Here is a 25,420-nt window from a genome sequence, read left to right on the forward strand (position 1 = left end):
CTCACAGTCTTAATGGGGAAGTTTGAGCAAACCAGATCAAGAAGGTGACCTCCCACATGCGTCGAAGAAGTCACCCATTGCTTGAGCTGTGCGAGGTCGAGAACTTCACCGAGCCTGCGGGCTTCAGGTGAGTCAGGAGCATCCGCATGAATATTTAGGTCGCCGACCAAAAGAAATTTTGGAAAACTTAAGGCCCGTGGCACTATATATTCCTCTAGAGAGTCAATAAAATGATTGGCCTGGCCCGGGGGCCTGTAAATCAGAGACCCTCCTAGGGTAAAATGAGGGGAAATTATAATGGAAAAGTGGAGAACCTCGTCCCCAACATCCGCAACAGGCGGCTCAGAGGTGAAGCGCCACCCATCCTTAAAAATAACGGCTAGTCCGCCCCCTCTACCCAGAGGTCTGTCAACCCTAACAATCTTAAAACCTCTGGGGACGGCAAGTTCCACACTTGGGGCGGATGTGCTGGTCATCCACGTCTCCGTGACGAACAGCACCTCCAACTGGCCATCCACCAGTAGTTCAAAAACATCGGCGGCGTGTCTCACCACGGATCTGGCATTGATCAGCCCAGCCCTAATGGTTGCTGCGCTGGTGTTACTGACTAAACGTGGGGTAAGGATGGCTGGGGAAGAAAACCGCAACTGGGGCACTTCACCATAGCGCAATCCAGATCCGCGCGCAAGCAAGTCGATCTTCCGCCGGGGAGAGCATGTCTCATAAGATCATGACGAGAATACTTGCGCTTCTTTGAGCTGGCCGAACCCGTAGGGCGTCGGGCAGAGTGGCTGGCCCTGGGCCCGTCCGGGGCACGGACGGGCACAGACGGGCCCTCCTTTGGCTTATAGTCAGTTTTTATTATAAATCTTGTACCCCACAGAAAAGGTCTAAAATGTTCAGCTCCCCAAACACAAGCCAACAACTCTCTTTCTATAACGGAATCATTATTTTCGGCATCTCTCAAGGCTCTTGAAGCGTAAGCAACAACCCATTCCTTTTCATTATCCCTCTGCAAAAGAACACCACCCAAACCAGAACAACTTGCATCCACCATAACAACACATTTCACACCAACCACAAAAGGTTTAAGACACGGCGCATTCACAACAAACATTTTCAAGGTCTTAAAAGCTTCCGTCATGTCATCAGTCCAAACAAATTTAGCATTTCTCTTTAAGTCATCACAGAGAGCCAAGACTCGCCACAACCACTCTGCATTAACACAGACACATCCACATACATCCCACACACTTCCCACCTGTCTCTTTGGAAACCTTAGACCGCTCTCCACCAAACAATACATCCTACATGACCCCTCTGCAATTACCGAAAAAGAACAGGTAGACAGGGAGTTGACACCTGCATGCACCCAGTCTGGCACCAAAGCTACATAGCTTACGAAGAGCCTGCAACTCAACAGTACTGACCCACACCACACCAACATACATCTCAGATTATGATATCCTAAATATACCACAAAATCCCCAAATTACGGCGATTTAGGTGGTTAGCAACGTTCATCTGTACTGCACGGGCTAGACACTGGAGAACGCACCAAACAGCTCAATGAAGATACAGCAAATTCCTTCGCCACACTCATGCATCACATGCATACAATTCACCCCCACACATACAACTCATCCCCATGCGTACAACTCATGCCCATGCAGATAAGACTACAAAGAGCTCCATATGGCTCACACTCATTTTAGTTTCACAACACGGACCACTATAGAAGTAGACATTTATCAAATATCAGCTAACCAAATGCAATGTAACACAACCAACAAACCATTAATAATTTATGGAAATCTCAGAACGTTATGGAACAAGTGCACAGTTTATGATGCGTTACAGTGCCATAGTAAAGGTGTAATGTACAAGCCAAATTCTCTTAATACACCATAATATACATATCATAAAATATCACAGCATCATATGCCATAGAGCAGCATACCATACCATACAGGGAAGACTCTGCAGGGATACTTGACCCAACTGAGACTCAGGACCAATAACCATGAATCTTTAACCCAGTCCTCAGCGGAGCTGTATTTTCAGGGAGAGGTGATTTTAAAGTGTAATATCACAAACTGAATTGCCTGTAGACATTTGGAGCCCCCTAGTGGCCTTACTTTGCACTTTAAAAGCATCAGTGAAACATCTGGAGTTGATTACTAAGTTTAACAAAGTGAATAAAGCAGTTGCTGTGTGTTGAGGAGTCAGGTGGGAAGCTGGGGAGTGTTCCTTGGAGCTTGGTCCAGAAGAAAGAAAAACCGACCGCCTCAGAAGATGGAATCCTTCCTAATATCCGAAGAGCACCTTAGCTCAAATGTTTGGGCCACTGAACACTAATGCTCTGTCATGTACACGGAGATTGGCCAGAGAGGCACTGGTGCCAGAGACATCTTTTGTTTGCCGCAATAGGCCTGAACCAGAAGGGTGCTCCTGAGGTTTAGCATTCCATCTGCCCTCTACAGGCATTCCAAGGATTTGTGGTGAGGTTGATGTGCATTAAGCTATTATACTCTTCATCTAAAATGTCCTTCATTGTTTACTTGCTTCAGATATATTCTATGCCTAGTTGCATTGGGTTCATCTTGCTAGCTGGACTGCTGATGGAAGTCTACAGCCCCTGGCTCAGGTTGCCTTTCCGATGGGTTGTAGCACATTTTCCCAGTTGTCTTTTCTGTCCTGATCAGTCCTAAGAAGCTGGGTTTTGACAGGCCAGTGGGTTTGCTCCTCAGTGGAAATATGAACTACCCCTGCCAGTGGATAAAAGGGCAAATCTCTGCGAGAAGAAGACAGTTATGAGGATTAAGTATGAATTGGTATTTATATAGCGCAGACCTGGCTAGAAAGCAACAGAGTGCTGCACATTGCTTGCGGAAATGGGAGACCGTGTACATCAAGCGGGGATTACACAAATACATTTCACAGCCTACCTTATTTTCTTTTATGCATAGCGAGATTACGTGATTTGCTCAGTATCACAAATTGTTGAGTTAAGCATTCAGTCCGAGATTCGATTCTGGTACCTTAGGTTCCAAAGTTGGCAACTCTAATCATTGGGCCACGTCTCTTCACATTAAAGATGTTATCTGAGCAATTTTAATATCAGTCGATACATGGGAACAAGGAAGTCTCAGCCCAGGGGGTGTACAGTCAAAATATCAAGTTTTTTATTTCGAATTACATTAATATCGATTCAAAAATATCGACTGGACAGAATATCGACTGGACAGAAAATAGACTACAAAAATATCGACTACAATAGCATTAATATCGATTCCAAAATATAGAATGGACAAAATATCGAATGGACAGAATATAGACAACAAAAATATTGAATTAGAGTTAATTAAGTTAATATAAATGTTTTAAAGTGTTTTTATGTTATTATATGTGTGAAAAGTGTATATTTCTTTTATAATTTATTTTAATGAATTAATTTTATGGTATTTTATTTTTGCGTAATATAAATCAGTAGCGGGTTGTGGGTTTATAGGGGAATAGGGTGGGAAGTAGAGTTAAGTAAGTTAATATAAATTTTTTAAAGTGTTTTTTATGTTATTATATGTGTGAAAAGTGTATATTTCTTTTATAATTTATTTTAATGAATTAATTTTATGGTATTTTATTTTTGCGTAATATAAATCAGTAGCGGGTTGTGGGTTTATAGGGGAATAGGGTGGGAAGTAATTTAATTTTAATTAATTAAATATGTTAATTTATTTATTGGTATTTATTTTGAATTAATTGTTAATTAATTATTAATTGGTAAATAATTCAAATTAAATTGTTAATTAATTGATTAATTGATAATTATGTTAATTATGGTAATTTATTTTCTGTAGCGGGTTGTGGGTTTATAGGGGAATAGGGTGGAAAGTAATTTAATTATAATTAATTAAATATGTTAGTTTATTTATTGGTATTAATTTTTAATTAATTGTTAATTATTAATTGGTAAATAATTAAAATTAAATTGGTAATTAATTTAAATAATTGGATAATTGATAATTATGTTAATTATATTAAATTATTTTCTGTCACGGGTTGAGAGTTTATAGGGGAATAGGGTGGGAAGTAATTTAATTAAAATTAATTAAATATGTTAATTTATTTATTGGTATTTATTTTGAATTAATTTTGAAATAATTATTAATTGGCAATTAATTAAAATGTAATTGGTAATTAATTTTAATTAATTGATTAATTGGTAATTAATTAAAAAAATGGTAATTCATTGTTAATTAATTAATAATTGGTAAGTAAATAAAATATAATTGGTAATTAATTTTAAATAATTGATTAAATGTTAATCAAGTTAATTGTATTAATTTATTTTCAGTAGTGGGTTGTAGGTTTATAGGGGTATAGGGTGGGAAGTAATTTAATTATAAATATTTACATTTTTAATTTATTTATTGGTTATTTTTGTTGAAAATAATTAATTTATAATAAAAAACTAATAATTATTTTAAAAAAATTAAATTGGTATTAATATTTAATTAATTTTCGTTCATATATGAAGTATATACGTTCCCTACTGTTCCACTCTCTGGAGTGGGAATAGTAATTGTTACCCCTATGCTATCCAACGCTTTCCCTACTGTTGCACTCATTGGAGTGGGAATAGTAATTTTTATCCCTACGCTATCCAATGCTTCCCTACTGTTGCACTCTCTGGAGTGGGAATAGTAATTTTAACCCCTACGCTATCCAGCGCTTTCCCTACTGTTGCACTCACTGGAGAGGGAATAGTAATTTTTACCCCTATGCTATCCAACATTTTCCCAACTGTTGCACTCACTGGAGTGGGAATAGTAATTTTCACCCCTACGGTATCCAAGGTTTTCCCTACTGTTGCACTCTCTGGAGTGCTAATAGTAATTTTTACCACTACGCTATCAACGTTCTCCCTACTGTTGCACTCATTGGAGTGGGAATAGTAATTTTTACTCTCCCACTATCCAACGCTTTCCCTACTGTTGCACTCATTGGAGTGGGAATAGTAATTTTAACCTCTACGCTATCCAACGCTTTCCCTACTGTTGCACTACTGGAGTGGGAATAGTAATTTTTACCCTCCCGCTATCCAACGCTTTCCCTACTGTTGCACTCTCTGGAGTGGGAATAGTAATTTTTACCCTCCCGCTATCCAACGTTTTCCCTACTGTTGCACGCACTGAAGTGGGAATAGTAGTTTTTATACCTACGCTATCCAACTCTTTCCATACTGTTGCACTCTCTGGAGTGGGAATAGTAATTGTTATCCCTACGCTATCCAACGCTTTCCCTACTGTTGCACTCTCTGGAGTGGGAATAGTAATTTTTACCATTACGCTATCCAACGCTTTCCCTACTGTTGCACTCTCTGGAGTGGGAATAGTAATTTTGACCCCTACACTATCCAACGCTTTCCCTACTGTTGCACTGTCTGGAGTGGGAATAGTAATTTTTACCCTCCCGCTATCCAACGTTTTCCCTACTTTTGCACTCACTGGAGTGGGAATAGTAATTTTTATGCCAACACTATCCAATGCTTTCCCTACTGTTGCACTCTGTGGAGTGGGAATAGTAATTGTTATCCCTACGCTATCCAACACTTTCCCCACTGTTGCACTCTCTGGAGTGGGAATAGTAATTTTTACCCCTACGCTATCCAACGCTTTCCCTACTGTTGCACTCTCTGGAGTAGGAATAGTAATTCTTACCCTTCCGCTATCCAACGCTTTTCCTACTGTTGCACTCACTGGAGTGGTAATAGTAAATTTAACCCTCTCGCTATCCTATGGTAAATATATTGTATATTTTATTATTAATACTATGTTTATATATATTTATGTATATATATGTATATATATATATACTTTTTATTATATTAATTATCTATTAGTTTTAATGTTATTTAAGTATTTTAAGTATTTTTAAGTTAGTTATATTTATTATTTTATTAATATTAAATTACTTTTAACTATTTAAAAAAGTCGATATTTTGACTATCCATATTTTGTTCATCGATATTTTTGATTCGATAATTTTGTACTTACCTGTTTGGAGATAGGAAGTCGATATTTTGGCATTCTATATTTTTAATTCGATATTTTTGTATATCGATATTTTTTACATCGATATTGTGACAGTGATCCGTCCAGGGAGGATACTGAAAGTGCATTCAGAAAAGTCATAACCGCTTCAGCCAAGGATGTACACTCTAGAAGCGCGGTTTATTGAGCCTGTTCTCCTTTGCGAGTACCACTGTGTCTCATTCTCAAATCTTGTTAAATAACCATGACACCATACCATTGTTATGTGTCAAAATCACAATTCCATAGACACCAAAGAATTAACTGTAGTTAAAAATGTTTCCATTGGCAATATTTTAGTGTATTTCAGCTTGACCTATCGATGCCGACGCCTACAGCAGTTATTCACCATTGACTCGCCCCTGGATCCAACAGCCGTCTGTAGCTCTTCTCTTGGTCTCCTTCTGGGCACATCCTTGTGATGTTATCTGCTACTTTCTAGGCCTCGCCACTGCTACCACTGCTCCTCTGGACCTGCTGTTCCTGACTTGTCGCTAATCCCTTAATTGGTAAGATCAGACTTGAAAGTCTGTTGTATAAAAAATCCACTGCTGTGGGGTGTTTATTGGTTGGCTTAGAGAGGGGTCAATTAATTGTTGGAGGAAAACACTCTATACTTAACCAGCAAGCAACTTGTGATTCTTGTTAGGCCTACAAATCACTGAGTGTTTCTCAGCTGACCATCAATTGATTGCTTCTGCCCGCCCTGCATACAAATTGACCAACTGGTGGTCTTCTGATTTTCAGATCCTACAACAATAAACATACTCTAGTTCTCTTCAAATCAAGTTTAACCAGTGCTTAATTTGAGCCAGTGATTGCAGGAGGAGGCCAGCACTTATTTTTCTGCATTAGACATTTACAGAGAGCACGAGAGGGAAAAACACATAAAAGGGAAATATTGTGAGGTAGAGAAAAATAGAAAACGGTAACAAAGCGAGAAAACAGGGCCTGCAAGAGTGGAATACATGAATAGGGAGTGTCTGGTAGTGGATTAAAGAGGCTTGAGGTGGATTTAATACCAGGTAGCCTTGGTATTCGGTGCACCAACATTTAGTAACACCAGTTGCCGGCTCCTAAGCAGAGCTTCGGGGACCAGCACTTATTGTATGACAAAATCAGCACTGTCTTTAACCCCTGTTGGACTTCGGGTCCCGTTAAACCCTTGGCCACTTTAATGCCCCTTGTATCCTCGAGCCTGGCTCCCTTTCTATCTACACCACGCACAACTTGCTGTGACGCAGGGCGTTGAGAGGGAGTTTCCTTCCAGAATCAGACAGTCTTCCAGGAGCTGCCTTGTGAATGTGGATGACACAATAATGACTGATCGATGTCAGTGGGCCCTCCTGGAAGCTAAGTGCACTTGAATTTAATAGTAAAAACAGCACAGAAGTCAATAGTAGAGGGAGCACAATTGTGTTGTTTGGAAATGGAGAGTGTGGTTGCCATGGTTCCCAGGGTTCATTCATTGGAGATATTGAATTAATGCCACTTGTTTCCTTTAGAAACTACTCATGGCACGAGTCCTTACTACAACAAGAATAGTGGTGCAGGGTTGCTTATATTATTCAAGAATGTGGTGGTTATACATTTGCCCCACCAGAAAGGCAATATCTGAAAAATTTGCTTTAGCGTACGACAGGGAAAAAGTGCCGTGAGTTACATGTTGTGGAAGTGAGAGGCCGGAAAGATAGGAGATCAGCAGCACGGGAACTCATAATGGCTCAGTAGAAGGCTGTACGTCTTGAATACAGAGTAAGGGATATTATTAAACCTTTATATCGTAGCCATAAAATCAAGGACAGAATTATTTATTGGTAAGAATTTAAAGATTTTTTATACATTATATATCTCCAAGATACATAGATGGAGAGATGTTAAGAATAGCAAATCTGTACTTCCCTGTAAGCACTTACATTTCGATTTCTTCAACCTCAAAAATCTTGCTATGATATTGTTATAACAATATTCTCTACTAGATATTTTAGACTACAATAGGGTCAATGTTAGAGCCAAGACATTCTTCAGGCACAAATGCTCAGAACCCCCCAAGTGCCAGAGTCTGGGTACCGATTCCTTGCACTCACTAGTTCCAATCTATAAACGAAGCCTCTCTCTAGGGGTGAGACTTGAGTGTCTGGAGTATAATACGCCGACTGTCGTTAAATATGCATAGGTTAGCCTAGAGAGGGAATGGTTCACTGAAGCAGTAAAACACCGTCTAGATCTTCTCTGTGCAGGTAACATCCATCCAGACTCCGAAGGGTGTTTCATGACCTCATTCTGCCCATCTCTGGGCAGAGATTCCCAGATTTAGATTGGTGCAACTCCGACTTCAAGATGTTGAACATCATCATCATCAGATGTTAATCGTTGTGCCTTTTACTCATGTACTAAATAGAGGATATTGGAAACTCACGAGTCCAAACATCTGCCCACCTCTGTGGATTCATTTCCATCAGGGGATTTTAGCAACTTCCGAGTGAGATGGTGAACATCAAAAGCATGCATGTAAGGCTCGTGGAGTGAGAAGGAATACTCTTGGGACACTAGGCCCAAGTGATAATAATACATATTATAAGCTATTTTTAATGATGTGCAATGACTTGTTAGGGCTTGCACCCTGCGTTGCACTGTGATGCGTTGCGCGCGCAGGGGAGAGCCCTTTTGTAGAGGGTTCCAAAACCGACCCTGGAATCGCACATGCTTGTGCGTGTGAGATTCCTTTCTCTCCACGGTATTGACGTTTGCGGTTGTCTTTTTTAGAAAGACAGCACGCAATAGGCCATGGGTTGTCGCGTTGCTCCGCCCTTGGCCTATTGGTGTCTGTTACCCGCACGACAAAATCTGTTTTCAATTATCGTGCCCAGACAAATTGCTCACTGTGGCGCTCACGCGCGCACCACTCGCGTGCTTGCTGCCGTCGTTTTGTGGGGGGGGAGATGAGGGCTGGTGTGGGAGTGCCTTTAAAAACCAGTGCCAAACACGACAGGCAGCACACGCTCGTCCCCTTCTGAAATACAGTCCATCGATTTTTCCGGGATCCATTCTCGTTTCTATTGCACTATAATTTTGAGGAAGACATTTTCGCACCTTCGCCAAATTCTACCTCGTTCTCTGGCTCCTTTCCGACTAGATTTTTACAGGGCACTGCCTCACACTTACAAGAAGTGCTGCCTCACAATCGCATCAATTGAACCTCACTCACGCTTGAAGCATGGGGGAGCCTGCGCGTGCAGCACGCGGGTGCTCATGTGTGCAACGCGTGATTTCTCTTGCTGCTAGGGGGCTGACAGGCTTGAGACTCCAAGGAGGTTGAGAGTAATTTTTGTTGGGGGGTGAGGGGGGGGTGGAATAAGTCCACAGAAATTATTGGAGTGTAATGCATGTGTTTGAGGAAGGTTTTGTGGGTAGGTAGTCCTATTGAAGTCTATGGTGGACATTCAAGGGTGCGTTGAGTCGTTCATTCGCAGCACGCAAGGACTCATGATTGGCCCGCACATTATGGCCCTCACTCTCCCAGCAAGCGGGGCCAGGGGGTTCAGCCATTGTTTAATATCGGGCAGGTGTTCACGTGTGAAGGCTTGTGGGAATAGTGCCAGCTCTTTGGGTGGTTGGACCTCCTCGGTGACCATAATTTGCTGCTCAGATGCAGGGGGTACATCGTTTCGCATTGCTGCCTCCCGCACCCCGTTACGGAAGCTTTTAAAGTGCTTTACACAGATGTCGTCCCTACGTTCTGCGCTCTTCTGCTCGGCCGCATTCTTGGAGTCCTCAGTCAGCCCCTCGCTTCCAACCTCGGACACAAGCATTTTAATTACCTCCATACCGAGTATGCACGCGAGGCATCGGGCCTGGATGCTGCCCGACTCCCGAAAAACCAACCAGGCCGGTTCCAGACGTACAGTGACGGAGCTTTTTCTCGTACTCTCTGCTCCTCGTCTCTCTTAGCACTCTGAATTTTTCTTTCTTTCTACCCCCTCTATATATTTTCTTATTGTCTTCTTTTCTCTTAGTCATCATGTCTTCTGTGTCCATTGTTATTGTTCATCTGTTCTTTTTTCTATCACCCTTCCTTCTCTTTGTCTGTTTCCCCATACTCTTGTTTTCGGCCCTCTTGACTGTTTTTTCTCTCCCTGTCTGTCTTTTCTCCTTTCAGTCTCCCTTTCTCAAACTGTCTCTGATGTGGAGACAGGGCTCCCGCTGCCAAAGTACGTAAAAAATGCAGCTGCTCTCCTGAAACTAGGGGGGCATTACCTGGCCCGTAGACACATCACACGGCTGATGTAGTGTTTCATCTTACTGCTCTTGCAGTGTTGGCCTTATGCCATCACTACAGGACAGAATAATGGTGCACCAGGGAGACAGATGCACCACCAGGAAGAGTCTGACATTACTGAGTTCCTGCTCCATGCAGAGAGTTGAATTGTTGGAAGAGGAGCCGAGACCTCTGGCCAGTGGCTCACAATCTTCAATATTTCAGTAGCATGTGTGGCTCAGTATCAACTCTAAGTTAGTATTAACAGCAAACTGATGTCATCAATATTTGATTATTATAGGTGGCTCTGTTAACAATGACTCAATGGTTTCATCATGAAGTCATTATCATCAGTGGCTCAATATTATCAGTGTCTTCGTGCTCTCAGTGTGGCTCAGTATAATGCTCTTGAGTAGCACAGGCCTCACCTCTTCAATGGTTCAGTAGTATTCGTGCTTCAGTGTCCCGAACAGCTCAGTATCACCAGTGGTCAATATTATTACTGACTCACTACTGAATAGTGGATAAATATAAAGAGCCATTAATACTAAGCCAGTAATAACACTCATGACATTGCAATACCTCCAGGTGAAATTCCTCAAATCGCGATTTCAATTCTCTCTAGGCCCAGAAATATCAGGTTTTTAAGACACCGGGCAAGGCTTTGCTGCTGCACAAATGGGGAATGCAGACAACAGCACAGCCCAGTCCTCATGTGACTCCTGCAGCAGCAGGGGGTGCACGTTGTGCTACCGACCTCGCACTCTGCGTGACTAATTGCCCGGGAGCAGCGTAATCCCTGTATTTGTTTTGGTGCTCCCCACTGAACCTGTTTCTCAACTAGAGCACTCTCAATGACAATGTCACAGATAGCCACTAGAACCCATTTGGTCCTACAAGATTGACAGACAGAGATGTATTAAACCTTACAGATTTTAATATTTAGACGTTTGCCATACAGAAATTGATTGGAGTAGCCAAAATCAATTAATCCATAACCAGAGTGCAAAGCTCATTTAAAATTCAGAAGTAAATTAAATTGCTCATTAAAGTTCAGGTCAGAAAAATATCAAGAGTAAAATAGGAGAGAAATCCTGCCTAAATACAACTCCAAGGATCAGTGGGGAAAAGCTCCGTTACATGTGCAAAAGAACATCATTTGATAGGTTTCTAAACACAGGCTTTCATACATTTACAGCAGTTGTACGTGGTTCTTATTGTCTAAACCAATCAGCACTAAGCACAGAGAACCAGTAACAGATAAATATGTTTAGAACATCTCTCATAATACTACCACATGAAGCTCCTCACAGATGCCACCTGTGCCAGAACAAATATTGTTGCATCATGTGCAATTCTACTAAATCAGCTAGGTGCAACCTTGAATTAGTACAATTTCTATTCAGAACAGCTTGCGAAGGTCGCTTTCTCCGACCACTATTCTATTGTGTTCACCCACGTGATGCAGTGGAACCTCACAGCAAACTGCAGTCTGAGGCCTAAAATCTCTGCAAAGCATTACATTTCAGAAAAAAACAGCTTTATTACAAAGAGCGCTCTACCTGAAGCCAGACGCCTACCCAGACGTCCCCGACCCTCACCTCCCCTCATCTGACCTCTTCCCAGCATCCCTCCTGCTCACACATTCAAGCTCAGAGTAGGTAGAAAATGTCTGCCTTTTTTGCTAGGAAAAAGAAAAAGCATTTGCAATGCAATAGGTCTCGCAATATTAAAGTTTGAGCTATTGGTGTTGCATTATTTAGCAATGCTAGTAGCTCAAACTTTAATAATGGGAGACCTATTGCATTGCAAATGCTTGTTTTTAAATGATGTTCTCTGCTTGAAAGGCGAAAGCCATACACAGTAATGCTTCATTCAACATGGAGAATTTCATCTGCCATGTGTACCCCAGAAACTTGTGTCTTGAATTGCGCCCTTTTCTGACTTCCGATGAGGGCATTGACTCAACCTAGACCAGAGGTCTTCAAACTTTTTGATGCCTAGACCCCCATGTAAAACCTTTTTAGGCGTAAGGACCCCCTTCCGACAAAAGTTTCTAGAAACTGGTACTCCTCATCATCAACTTTTGACAACCATAAATGCGCCTGTTAGACCTCATCACATCCCTCCATCATTCATCCACCCACACTTTCACACATCCATCCATCGACCCTTTCATTCTTCCATCCATACATCCATCCTTTACCCATCCACCCTTCCTTCCATCCACCCATCATTCAACCACCCACCTTTTCACACATCCATCCATCATTCATCCATGCAACCTTTTATCCATTCATACATCCATCCACCCTTTCATCTTCCCATCCATACATCCATCCTTCATCCATCCACTCTTTCATCCTCCCATCCATCATCCATCCACCCTTTCATCCACACATCCATCCACCCACCCTGTCATCCATCCATCTCCCCTTCATTCATCCCCCCACCTTTTCACACATCCATCCATACATCCTTCATCCGTCCACCCTTTCATCCTTCATCCATCCACCCTTTCATCCTTCCATCCATACATCCATCCATCATTCATCCATCCACCCTTTCATCCATCCATTCACCCATCATTCATCCACCCATCTTTTTACACATCCATCCATCATTCATCCATCCACCCTTTCATCCATCCACCCTTTCATCCATCCATCCTTCATCCGTCCACCCTTTCATTCTTCCATCCATACATCTATCCTTCACCAATCTATCCTTCATCCATACACCCTTTCATCCTTCCATCCATACATCCATTCATCATTCATCCATCCACCCTTTCATCCATCCATTCACCCATCATTCATCCACCCATCTTTTTACACATCCATCCATCCATCATTCATCCATCCACCCTTTCATCCATCCATCCTTCATCCGTCCACCCTTTCATTCTTCCATCCATACATCTATCCTTCACCAATCTATCCTTCATCCATCCACCCTTTCATCCTTCCATCCATACATCCATCATTCATCCATCCACCCTTTCATCCATCCATCCACCCATCATTCATCCACTCACCTTTTCTGTGCCTCTCTCATGGAGGGGGGGGGGGGGATCAGTATCTCTCTGCGTCGTCGTCCTTCTTCTTTCCCGCTCATGGGAGGGCATCTCTTAGCCTCCCTGCTGGGGGCGGGGGACGTGTCACGGGACCCACAGCTCCAGGTGCGCAACATCCATTGAACTCAAAGGGCTAAACTACAGCCACTCCCCCAGCCCCCCCCCCCCCCCCCCCAGCTCCCCCAGCTCATGTATGTGAGCCTGCTGAAACAGCTTCAGGGACACACACACAGTCACACCCAAGTACTTGACAAGTCTTTAAAAGACCTTTTACTTGTTAATGAGGCGTTGATGTTTTTCACACCTCGATGTGAATTAGGCCTTCGCCGTGAGCACCCTCGATCAGCCCGACGCCAGGAACTGCACTCTGACAGAATCTGCGACCCCCTTCCCAGGACTCCACGACCCCCCTGGGGGTCGCGCCCCACAGATTGAAGTCCGCTGACCTAGACCAATCACAACGCATACAGGGATGTAAATGCAGTGTTATATAATGGCAGCTGGCCCCGACTGTCCCCTGTTTCCTGCATCAGATGCCAGCTTACAGAGTCATGTGACTGCTGTCCGTGCCTGGGAGACTCCATCAGCCCCAGCTTACCTGGAGGCGGTCAGAGCCCCGGACAGGGTGCATTGCCCCCCAGCTTGTAGTCGCTTACACTGGTGTTACTCTTGGGGATACTGGGTTTGAGACCAACCTCTGCGTCACCTGGTTTGCCGAGAGGACTGACTCTCAGCATCGGCCCCCTTAGGCAATAGGCCTGCTGTCAGACCCCGGAGCACCAGGCTTCAGCCCAGGCTGATAGAGCCCTTTAAACTGCAGGCAGACCCCGCAACACTGCATCAGCGCTCACCTCACAACCACTTCTGGTGTCAGAGCCTCGGACGCGGTCCATCAGCCCGAGACACTCTGTGTCAGTCCAGGATCACAGGGTCACTTGGACTGCTGGACGCTGTGACTCTGCCCCAGATCATGGCCTCTGCGACGTCTGTCAGAAGCTGGTACATTAGGCAGTAATCCCCAGCTCACAGGCACCTGCACTGCTGTCAGAGCTTGGGGCACTAGGCCTCAGCTCACAGCCTGACTGTTGTAAGATAAACTGCATCCCTCCCCAGCTCGGAAGTCACCGATCCCGCCATAAGACTGGGACAGTGCACCAGCACCCGGCTCAGAAAGTCACTTAGACTGTTACCTGGTTCTGGGACTCTGCACCAGCCCCCACCAGACAGAGTTACTCGCACCGCGGCTCAGAAAGTCACTTAGACAGTTGTCTGGTCTTGGGGCTCTGCGTTAGCCGCCATGAGACAGAAAGTCCCTTAGGCTGCTGTCAGACTCTGGGACTCTGCGCCAGCCCCCATGAGACAGAAAGTCATATAAGTCGCTGTCAGGCCCAAGTTAGGACTCTGCACCAGCCCCCACCTGACAGAGTTACTCGCACCCACGGCTCAGAAAGTCACTTAGGCTGCTCTCATGCTCTGGGACTCTGCGCCAGCCCCCCACGAGACAGAAAGTCACATAGGTTGCTGTCAAGCTCTGGGACTCTGCACCACTGGATTCAAGATAACCTGGCTGATGAAGGGTGCGGGGCGGGATTTTGATCGCTATCTTATCACCCTTGATCTAAACCCCGTTCTGGTCGACTGAACCTTTATTGCCTGTCATTGAGGGAAGAAAGTGCATCTCTTACCAGGTTAGTTCAATCAATAATGGACTCCGCTCGGAAGAACCACAAACTACTTCTAGCTTTTGAAGATTTATTATAAGGTTAAAGTCAGTTGCAAGTACAGGCATCTCAAGATGAGATTCAAAAGATATACGGGCACAACTACATACATGTGCTCTCTGAATGCCCTCAGACGAGCAAAGAAAACTACCAGGACTAGTTCCAAAATTAAAAGAGCTGCCAGCATAGACACGTATTGTGATCTCTCAGTCATTTACAGCCAGAATAAAAGGGTCAGGTTAGGCTGTCCCTACCCTGCTCTGGATGGTATCCCTACTTAACAAAATCCCAACCTAACAAAAGGTGTCAGTGGTGAATGACTTCCAAGGAAGATCACCCACTCTTAGTCTCTAGGTGAAAACCTATGATCTCCAGTCATGACCCCTCTCTGCCTACCCATCCGCTCTCTAAAGGGTCCTCAGGCATCTGCTCTAACTTCACCCAGGGGTGCTGTCCCTAATACAAAACACAATCTCATTTGAGACGTCCCTCGTGAGACGCCCCTCACGTGGTGTTGCTTCTAGCTTTTTCCTTGATGATCCTCATTGGGGCCTCGTGCGTTAGAGTTGACCTTGCTTCTCAGACTCTTCTCCGGCCCGCCGATACCCCTCAAACATTCCTAAACCCTCCTCCATGTCTGTTTCTTTCCCCTGAACAGAATCCTATTCATCCAATATTTAATTGGATCCCTCCTCACACCCGCAGACAGACATCCGCAGCTAGGATCCCATTTCTCATAAACTTCTAACAGAAGTTTGCAACATTATGTCTCGGCGTACTTGGCTCATACTAATACGTGTAAATCAAGCATGGTTAAACATTTCAGGCCTACAACATTTCTCACAGTGATTATATTCTTCAAATCCTTTCATTAACCGATACATCCTGTTAATACTCTACTCTAGGATTATGTGAACACATCTATATCATATAAACCTATTGAAAACAGAATTACTAAATATCATTTAGTGCAATCCACGTCGTGCAAATGAATACCTTTCCCCACCCTTTCAGCTCTGGCTCTGAGGCCTACTTCATTCTATGCTTGCAGCATGTCATCCTTACATTTTAGCAGCTACACGACATGGATCAGGATTAATCACGTCTAATAAGGTTATACATTTTCACACATTTCTGCATTAGTTCCACTTCTATATAAATCTCTAGATTAACTACACATTTCTAAATATAGATGAATATATTCTCGGCACTCATGGCATTTCTCTTCATGATTGTGCGTACTACGTGTAAGTGTGATGCACTGATACAATTCGTTCAGTTGCGCTCTCTCAAGGGTGTTACCAAGAAACTGGTCCCAGGATGTTTGTTTCCGGTTCAGGGAAGACCTGGCTTGGCAGTTCGGCTGGACTGTTCCCATGAGGCACAGCGTCAGACTGATTTGCATATAGCTGTGTCTGAACTGGGGTGGCGAAGTGAGCTAAACAATGATGATGGATTCAACCCAGATCTGTGACTGGGGGTAAGTGTCTGAAAAGTTTCGGTGCTCTGTCCATCTTCTCCTTGTGTTTGCTTTGTTTGCCCTAAGTTGGCAGGGTATACCCAGACGTGGGTCCCTTGCTCACTTTGCCACTGGATTCAAGCTAGCCTGGCTGATAACACTGATTAGTCAGACACTGGTCCGAGGAGGTTCAGGAAAAACCTTGCTTTGCAGTTCAGACTGCACTGTTCCCATGAGGCACAGGGTCAAAACTGATTTGCATATAGCTGGGTCCAGCCACGGCCCGTGGAGGGAGTTTCGGTGGGGTGGAGAGGCGGGGTGGAGAGGCGGGGCGGAGGAGGGGCAAGGTGGGGGGTGCTAAAAACCGGAATATGGATAATTGAAGGTAAGTAAACACTTTAATAAATAAAACGAATTTCGTAGCGCTGCAGGGCGCGCAACGAAATTTGTTTTATTTATTACATTGTTTACTTACCTTCAATTATCCATACTCCGGTTTTTAGCACCCCCCCCCCCACCCTGCTCCTCCCCCACACACCTCTCCGCCCCACCGAAACTCCCTCCACGGGCCGTGGCTGGCTGGGTCTGAACTGAGGTGTTGAAGTGAGCTAAAGAATGATGATAGATTAAACCCAGATCTGTGTCTGGGGGTGAGTGTCTAAAAAGTTTCAGCGCTCTGTCCATCTTCTCCTTGTGTTTACTCTGCGCCAGGAGACAGGAAGTCACTTAGGCTGCTGTCAGGCTCTGGGACTCTGCACCGGCCCCCAGGAGACAGTCATCTAGCCTGCTGACAGAGACCTTGGGAGCCAGCACTGATTGTGGAGTCAGTGTGTGACCAGGACACTCACTGCTGCCTATTGACATTCAGCGAGTGCACCCTGCCTTATATTAATGACAATGGTTGCAAGGTCACCCAGCAGCATGAATAGCTGAAGAGGGGGAGGGAGGGTGCGTGCCCGCCCTGCTGCGGGCTGCAGGGCTGAGCTCTCTCGGCCTCTCACGCACACGCAGCGTACCAGGTGGACGTGCCGCAGTGCACGCTGGTCTCTAAGGCACTTCACAATTTTACACACACACAACATTCCAGCAAAGGCACTGCACACACTCTTTGAAACACAGCGTTAGGCAGCCCATGAGCCTTACACACAAAGTGTACTAGCCTGGGCTTCTGACGTGCGCCACCTAATATCTGTGTGTGCATCTTGTCTCACTGCTTCAGCTCCAGTAAGTACACGATTCGCGGTTTTGCTGAAGCAGCGGCCACTGAGGCTTTCCAGTGACAGGGATCCCTGGAGAGACAGCTCTGCTAGAGCTGGTTTCCTTTGCGACTTTAGGCAAAATGGATCCGCAGATCTTGAACAGGACAATAGAGCGTGTGATGAAAGTGACACACAATTTCTGTGATTATGATGAACAAGAGAGTGCAATCACGGCGGGCCCACCCCCTTCATTCATCTCTGATGTGTTTCATGTATCTGCATCGCTAGAACATACTCCTTCTATCCACCTCGTGTGTGAAGTGGTGTGGCTTACTGGTTAGAGGCGGCAGACCCGGAAGCAGAGAACGGCCCGGGACCAGGGTTCAATTCCCGACGCGGCAGGGTCGTGGACCAGGGTCAGCGGACTCGATAATTCTCGCCTCGGTGCCTACTCTAACCAGGGATCACACTCGGCAACTCTGTGCATTAGCTTGCCTCATCTCTACAACGGCCCCCCACATTCGCCGGGGATGCCTGGTTTCACCTTGGAGATACCCAGTAGGGACCATCTCACAGGGATAGCCAGGACGGGTTCCCCAGCGGTCTACAGCGCCACGACGCCTCAGGGCAGCAGTGCGCTTTACAAGCCACATACATTTACATTTACATGTTACTGCTGGCTCCTTCTCACTCTGACCTGGAGGGAACGTCACATAGTGCTGGGAATGGACCCTTCATATAGTGCTGTGTAAGTGAGGGTTGTCAATCAAAATCACCCCCATAATCTCAGAGTCTCCTGTTTAGGTAAGTCCCCCAATCCAAAACACCGCTCTCGGTATGACGTCCCTCCGAAAGTGTATCAGTGCCTGACGAATAAGGACAACCCTTATTAGGGCACAGCAGGGGCGGCTCTAGGCTCATGGTGGCCCTGGGCAGGGAGCGTAGGTAGGGGGCCCCGGAGGAGGGGTCCGGGCGGGATGGAGCGCAGAGGCCAGTGAAGAGGCAGGGTCAGGGTGTTTGGAAGCGGAACAGAACCGGTGGCCGCCAAATCCTGGCGAGGGACCACCACGCAAATATGTATCCATCCTCAGAGGATTATTATATTAAGGATATATATATTGGCGTGGTGGACCCTGGGGTTTGGTGGCCCTGTGCAGGTGCACAGCTTGCACATGCCTAAGGCCGCCCCTGGGCACAGTCAGGTCTCCTCAGCACAGATGAGCCTTGTAAGACTCCAGACCCTGCTGTGTGCTTCCTTCACCATCGCCAGGGAGATCGAGTGTTGGATTTTGTAATGAAACATCATGCCCTGGCAGCTCCCATGGATGAGTAAGGACTTGGGAATTGGTCCTCATTCTGTAAGAGGGAAACGATACCTGGCACAAACCCCTCATACAATCCAGGAAGATGCCAACGGCAATGAGGACTACAACATTTGGTCTTGCACGGATTCACCCGCTTCCACCGTATGGGCAGCAGCACACACAAGCAAGGTAGGAAACAAATGTACCCTTCTCCTGAAATGTCTTACATGCTCCCAACCTTGAGAGAAGAACACAGCCTGGAGACCATAGAGAATGCCGGCCAGACCGCCATGTGTTCTACAACATATAGACACACAACCTTCCCGCCTAAAGATAGATTCTAGTTAAAGGACGGCATGAAAGACCTGGATACTCTCCAGGTTGCCTATGAAAATTCTCAATCAAGAAAGAAGGGGGAGTTGAGATTTAATTGTTGCCCCAATGCCCTGGGTGAGTCCTCCCAATGAGCGGATGATGTTGGTGTAGCCGCCTCTATAAAGCAGCCTCCTGGATCAATCCTCAAGCAACGGAGGAAACAGCCAGACCGGTTGTGACTATGCCCCGCTCTCTGCATTACAAGGAATGGGAACCTGAGGATGGGGCTGCCCCTACACTCAAAGGGAGGGACTCTGCAAATTGAGAAGCTGAGGATTTGGTCAGAGCAGTCTTAACTACTGCTCTCTACATTCCAGCCAGCGGGGACTGTAGGATTTGGGGATTCAACCTGAGAACACAGACAAGTATTGCACCCCGACCTACACATTGTGATCCTCCCTTCCCCAGGACAGACTTGAGAAACAGAAAAGTGAATATCTTTAGAGACATGAAGCAATATGTTTTCATATACTGAGATTGGATGGTAAAAATATATTACTGGAAACATATATGAGTTGCCCTACTTCTTCACGATGTTGACATGTGGTGAATTTTCTCCTCACATCATAGAGAATATATTGCAATAATTGTCACAAAAACAGCACCAATTGACTCAAGGCACCCAGATCAGCCAATAACAAGTACAAACGCGCTAGTCAATTTAACATGCTTTACAATTTCAAGGTGCTAAACATCTTGTGACTGCTGAGAAACACCAGGATGTCTTCACCCGTATAATAGCAGCAGCCCATCTTCATCCCAACATACCATCCCCCATGCTCGACAGTTACATTCCTGGTGATGACCGGCGTGTTCTTACAGTTTTTGAGAGAGTAGTGAGGAATGGTTCATGGCCACAAGAAAGATGGGGACACTATTTGTCAATCTGTGTGCTGTCACATTGTGTTGATATTCCAATTAGACAATCAATGCTGGCTTCTTCCCACTTCTTTAGCGGGTTGATATGGCACGTTTGAGCAGTCGGTTTGTGATCATGGTGTTTATTATGATATGATACAGGACCCAGGGCTTTGATTACCCTGTATGGTCCATATCAGCTTGATTTCATCATGAAGAGGAGGAGTCAAGAGTTGAGCGCTGTGACTCAGTACCTGTCAACTAACACAGGCAACCCAGCATCCTGTTAGGTTGCAAGACAAAGCCCCCGGGGACCTACACCTCCCAAGTGTTGGTAATCTCACCAGACTCACCTATGGGTCTCGAGTAAAACCTGCGAGGGTGAAAATATCTTGTTTGTTCTCAACATCTAGAAAGCTGCTTCAGCTAGAGCCATTTGTTAAGGTGGAAAGAACGGGTGGTTAAAAAGCGACGAGTATCCAAACTCCCTTTGAGGTTCAAACCCTCTTTTGCTTCAAAGGCACCTTTCCCCCATCATCTCGTAAACCACTCCTAAAGCGGGTAGAGAATTTCAGGGCTGCTACTACACCATGTGTTGGAACCAGCCTCTCCTCCTGAATACCTTCATGATTATTTTTTGCACCAAAAAGATAAAAAATTCCTCCATCTCTGCTCATAAAATTGGGGATAGAGCCTCAGTACTGTACTGAATGAATGAAATGTCTTATAACCCGCAGCAAATGCCCGGAGGCGTCTTGGCGCTATGCAAAACATTAAGGAGGTGCATTTTTTTATTTTTTATTATTCTAGTATGGTTGATTGAAGAGCCAAGTTTTTACCTGTTATCTGAAAGTGATGATGCTATTTTCAGTTTGTACAGAAGATGGTTCCAGTGTAAAGCCGTTGATCTTCCACCCCATTAGGCGAGTTTGAAAGCCGAAACCACTATGTATCTTGCAGAGCCAGAGCACAGGGTTCTGCCAAGGGTATACCATTTTAGATTTTTTTTTTAATAAGATGGGTCCTGTCCATGCAAGGTCTACCGTGACTCAGGGGTCTATGCCACAGGGTAAACAGTCTGCTGTGGTTGCAACCTGGCAAGGACATCCAGCATCAGATTCAGTTGCTTCCACCACTTCCATTGAGCCTGGCTTCTGCTTGAGACAGGAACCTCTGGGAAATTAGAAGGTTGTGCATCATTAGGTAAGAAGCCTTGCCACAAGAGGAAGTAGAAGATACCTGTTTACCCCACAGTTGGATAGGATGTCACCTCACTTGCCCTACATGGCTTCAATACCATCAATGTTTCCATTGGCCCCAGGCATTTGTCTCCTTGGCATTCCATCGATTCACAGTTTCCTCCCGACAATCCCCTACTCTGGAACCATGTGATCTATGAAGGACAGGCCCAACACCCCTGCCCCATCAGCTCAGGAGCATTTGGGTCTCGTATTTACTAAGCCAGCTCTGCTTCACTCAGATCCAAGCTTAGAATTTGCCTACAAGCTCAAGTTTCTGATTAGTTCAGAATCCATCCTGTCTGCCTTGTATACCACACCCAAAAGTCAAAGAGACTGTTTTTGCTCCTGAAGATGGGCTCCTGCCCAGGTCATGATGGTCCCAATTCAGCCTACAGAGGGGATGCTCCTCCCATCACCAACATATGACTCTGTATCAATCTGCATTTTCCCTGTCATATCCTCCATGGTGGACATGGGCAGAGAAAATGAGTGATGTTCATCCTGCCGCCAACTGGGCAGGAAACTATCACTGGTGGGATTTAGCTGGATGGGCCATAGGTACTAGAAAAATGTGTGCAATCTCAACTCTGTGCCCACATTGAGAACTTCCAACTCCTAGACCAGCACCAATCAGGCTTTAGGAAGTGGCACAGCACCAAATCGGCTCTCACTCACGTCTTTGATGACATCTTAATTATGCTTGACCAAAATGGATCCTGCCTCCTGATCCTCCTTGACCTTTCCTCCGCATTTGACACGGTTAATCATGACAACTTGCTATCCTTCCTGCAAAATAGAATGGGTTTTTCTGATCAGGTGTTACTATGGTTCTCATCCTTCCTTCAGCACAGAACTCAAAGAGTCAAGGCAAACCACTCTCTCTCCCAGCCCTCTCCCGTACTCATGGGGGTACCCCAAGGATCCGCTCTATCTCCTATCCTCTTCAATCTTTTCTTGGAACCTCTTGCTCACTCCCTAAATTCCATGAACATTCTCTTCCACATGTATGCGGACGACACGCAATTATATTTGAAAATCTCATCCTCGGAAAATATCATCACTTAACACTATCTTAATGTTTACTCAAAACTGGTTAACGGAGAATCATCTACTGCTCAACACCTCTAAAACAGAATTCCTGCTCATCTCCCTCCCGAATCTCATCTCCAAGTTAGACCTCTGGATGAGCCACCTCACTGCTTTCAACTGTACGCCTCTTATCGTAGACGCAGCCTAGTATCTCGGTATTACTATGGATAAGCACCTGAGCATGAAAGGTCACATCAGCAATGTATGCAAAGGAGCCAAGCACTTGATGAGAACTCAAGAAAAATCAAACCTTTCCTTCCCTCAAAGGATTTCAAGCAAGTGGTTCAAGCGCTTGTCTTGCCGAGGTTAAACTACGGCAGTGCTACCCTCTGTGGCCTTCCCAAATACGTTCTGGCTCCACTAAGGGCTGCACTCAACTCAGCTGCTAGACTGGTTACAGATTCTAAGCGAAAAGATCATATATCACCAGTCCTTAAATCCCTCAATTGGCTGCCCTTCGGAGCAAGAATTCAATTAAAGATTGCTGTTCTCACACACAAAGCCCTTCATCTAAATACTCCTACGTACATTGCAGAAAAACTTACCTTATCCTGTGGAGTAAGAGCCTCAAAAAGTGCCTCCTCTCTCCTCCTGAAATCTTGTATCCTTAAGAAAAAGAGAAGTTGCCACTGAGCTTTCTCCGGAGCTGCCCCTAAGATTTGGAACTCTCTCCCACCGGAAATTCGCAGAATCTCCTCATTGACGGCGTTCAAAGTGGAAGCCAAAAGATTCCTAATGAACAAAGTCATACCCTAATAGGGTTAGTCGCACAGACCCGTTGATATTCCTCCTGCTGACTTTGTTCTTATTTTGTTACAGCTCCCCCCTGAGCATTGTGTTTCACCCTTGTTTCCCCTACACTGGTTTTATTTTATTATCCTCCTGTTTGTATTCTGTAATGTTTTCTCTTTCTCTCCCTTACTCTTTCTGGAAATTGCCTCTGATATTTTTTGTCTTCCTCCCTTCATATTGTAAAACGCACTGTTATCCCTCGGGATCTTGTTCGCGCTATAAAAAACTTTATAAATAAATAAATAAACTCTAATAAGAGCAGAGTAACTGCGTGTGGTGGGAGGGAGCACTGTCAATTTACGGTGGTGCTTTCTTCTGCCAGGCTCTAAATGAGGCCCTCGTGAGGCTTTTGCTAGGGGCGCCAGAATGACGTCACGGCTTTCAGGGCTATCTATGTTTCTGGTGAACTCTCAGAAGGGGTTCCAGGAAAGGTTTTCAAGAACTCCGCTCTCCAACAGACCTCAGTCAGTGACCCCGGATTCCAGGCCTCTTGCCCATTCAGGGAGTGAAACACTGACAACTGGTCTTCTGATTGATGGTGAAACAGTTGATTGCTGCCCCCCCCCCCCCCCCCCCGCAAGTCTCAAAGTTGGATTTGAAAGCCTCTTGATGGATCTTCAAAAGATGGTGAGAGAACAGAGATGCCTGGCGCGTCTTTGAAACTAATGTCACAGTGCAGGACACAATCAGGCTTCCACACTAATACCTCTATAGATGACACACTCAGGCTGTCACACTAAGATCTCAGCAAAGGCACACTCCTGCTCAACACTCCTATACCAGCAGAGGGTACACTCATGATAAAACAGTAATATCTTTGAAGAAGACACATGTGGCCTACCACATCAATATCCCCAAAATGGGCACACATATTGCCTCACTAGTGATCAGAAGAGCGAATATTTAGACTCTAGAACCTGTATTGCTGAAGAGGACAATCCCAAGTTGACAAACCAAGGGTGTCTAACAAAAGTACCTGTAGATGGCACACTCAGGACTGGCACAGACGTGTCAGCAGAGGGTTCACGCTCAGACTGCAAACTTTATACCTTTGATAACGAGACAATCAGACTGTAAGACAACCAACCCATGCACCGCATTATCCCCATCAATCCTGTCTTGGTGACCATCTGGCCAAGTTCAGCTCTTACCTCTAGATATGGCACCGTGGTGCCCGGCGCAGATGGGTATTCCCGCAGCAGCCGCTCCTCGTCGAGGAACTTCCCGGCCCTCCCGTTGAAGGCCGGCTGAAAGAGCCCATAGTTCAGAACATCCTTCAGGCTGTGGTTCAGGGTGCAGAGGATGCGCTGCTTGGAGACCCAGACGGGGGCATCAGGATTCAGCCGCAAACACTTCTGCAAGAGAAACACAAGGAGGGTTAGGAATGGCGTCTCCAACCATGTCAACATTATAGCAACCATGTCAACATTATAGCAGGCATGCGTGACAGTACAGGTCGCACCACAACTGTCAAAACCATTGAGAAAGAGGGTGGGCACCACCTGCAGTGTCAGTAGCAACACACACATGGTATTACAGGTAATGAGCACAGCCAATAGGAAATAAGATTACCATAACCAGAAATATCAACAAAGCGGAAGAGATGGGGAACCATGGAAAGTGTCAGGAGTGCAACAACTACAAGACAAGCGGTGAGCACAATCAATTACTGCTCAACTGGCCATCAGCCCCAGAGGAGACAATGCACTGTGACTAGCCATGTGCCGCCTGCCCAGATACAGCCATTCAGAGCTCCAGGCAGGCTAGAAAGCAATGACTTCTGGGAACTAACACTTGGGAAGGCTTTGTGTGGCCTGTCAGTGATTCCTCCACTCCCTACCGGAAGTTGCATTTTGTATCACGAGACTTGCTGCCAAGGAACACTTGGTACAGGTCTGGAGCAGCCTTTAATATGTACATTATTATGATATGCCGCCTGTGTGTCATGGGTAG

The 25,420-nt window shown here is 45.2% G+C and overlaps 1 protein-coding gene across 1 annotated transcript in view; it reads right to left on the reverse strand.

Annotated features, from left to right (window-relative positions):
- The window catches only part of SHANK3 (SH3 and multiple ankyrin repeat domains 3), a 1,483,929-nt gene that overhangs the window by 1,446,639 nt on the left and 11,870 nt on the right, over positions 1-25,420 (reverse strand). The window contains exon 2 of the mRNA XM_086918824.1: positions 24,619-24,822. The gene's annotated coding sequence lies outside the window, so the exon portion shown is untranslated. The remainder of the gene's footprint in view (positions 1-24,618; positions 24,823-25,420) is intronic.

The sequence above is a fragment of the Lissotriton vulgaris genome, chromosome 1_1 (assembly GCF_964263255.1).
Source record: "Lissotriton vulgaris chromosome 1_1, aLisVul1.2, whole genome shotgun sequence".
NCBI classification, from domain to species: domain Eukaryota; kingdom Metazoa; phylum Chordata; class Amphibia; order Caudata; family Salamandridae; genus Lissotriton; species Lissotriton vulgaris.